Here is a 1406-nt window from a genome sequence, read left to right on the forward strand (position 1 = left end):
GCACACACACACACACACACACACACACACACACACACATGCTCATAGAGCCATAAAAATCCGATAAAATGAATAGTGTGATAGTTATAAAAACAAGCCTACAACCTTTCCGATTTCAAGTCGAGGGGCGATGGTCTCTACTCATAGTCATAGCCAGTCTGACAACACCACCACACCTCCACTCCCAATCAACCGTTTTTATTCTTCATTTGAGTACGTTCTGTTCCAATCATTGACCAGCATGGTACCAACTGAGCTAACGAAACTGCCCTATTTATTTATTTATATATTTATCTATTTATTTATTTATTTGTTCATTCATTTATTTATTTTTTTATTTTATTTGTTTTATTTTATGTATTTAATTTTTTTTTTTTTTAAATATTTATTTATAATATTTATTTATTCAAACATTCATTATTCATTTATCCATTCATCTATTTTTTCTTTCTTTCTTTCTTTCTTTATTTGTTCATTCATCCATTCGTTCATTCATTCATTTATTTATTCATTTATTTATTTACTTTTTTCTTTAATTCTTAATTTATTTCTTTTTATTGTATTATTTTTGAAAAATCAAATCCATATTATCTATCTGTCTGTTTGGAAGATCTATCCATCTATACACGTGTTCGCCCTGTAAACAGGCAGGGTCGGAGCAATCTGCCCCCTAAGTGATCTAAATTGAGTCGATGGGTGCGTAAAAATCTACAACTATTACACTGTTTCAATGCGTATCTTTGGATGTCTGTACTTTTTGTTGATGGTACAATTAAACTACCAGTACCATTTTATTGAAGCTGGTTGGAGGGCGCCCCTGGTAAGTCCTACTTCTTTGCTTTCCCTCTGTTGTTTCTGTCTGTCTGTCTTTTTTCCCCAGTACTAAATTACTATTATTGTTTCGATGTGCTTCTCTTTGCTCCAACAAACCCAAGCAAGAGCTTCACCTCCTTTGTCCCTTCTTCTGGGCTCCTGATTCTTTCTACAGCCTTTCTACTGCTACTCCTTCGCTTCTTCTAACTGCTGTCTTTCTGCCACATCCCCGATCTTCTGGTAGGAAAGATCTACACCTAGCATTCTCGGACAAGGGCGAACACATCTCGGAGGGCCCGTGTGCAAGTTGCGCACGTTAAAGATCCCTTGGTGGTCTAAAATCGATAAGAGTAGGCTTCGGCCGCCACCCGGGCAAAATTCAAAATTTCCTACCAACTGAAAATATTAGGTGTGTCCCGCGCGCTCATATGACCTTATGCAGTTGCGAGCGTCGTTAAACACTTTACAAAAACAAACAAACAATAACTCCGTATTAGACATAAACAGGCAATTTCACTGTAGTTGATAGGTCTTAAAAGTATGTGTGTATGTTTATGTGTGTTCATTTACACTATCTCCCCAACAAATGCCCC

The sequence above is a fragment of the Aplysia californica genome, unplaced genomic scaffold, assembly GCF_000002075.1.
Source record: "Aplysia californica isolate F4 #8 unplaced genomic scaffold, AplCal3.0 scaffold00186, whole genome shotgun sequence".
Taxonomy (NCBI): Eukaryota; Metazoa; Mollusca; class Gastropoda; order Aplysiida; family Aplysiidae; genus Aplysia; species Aplysia californica.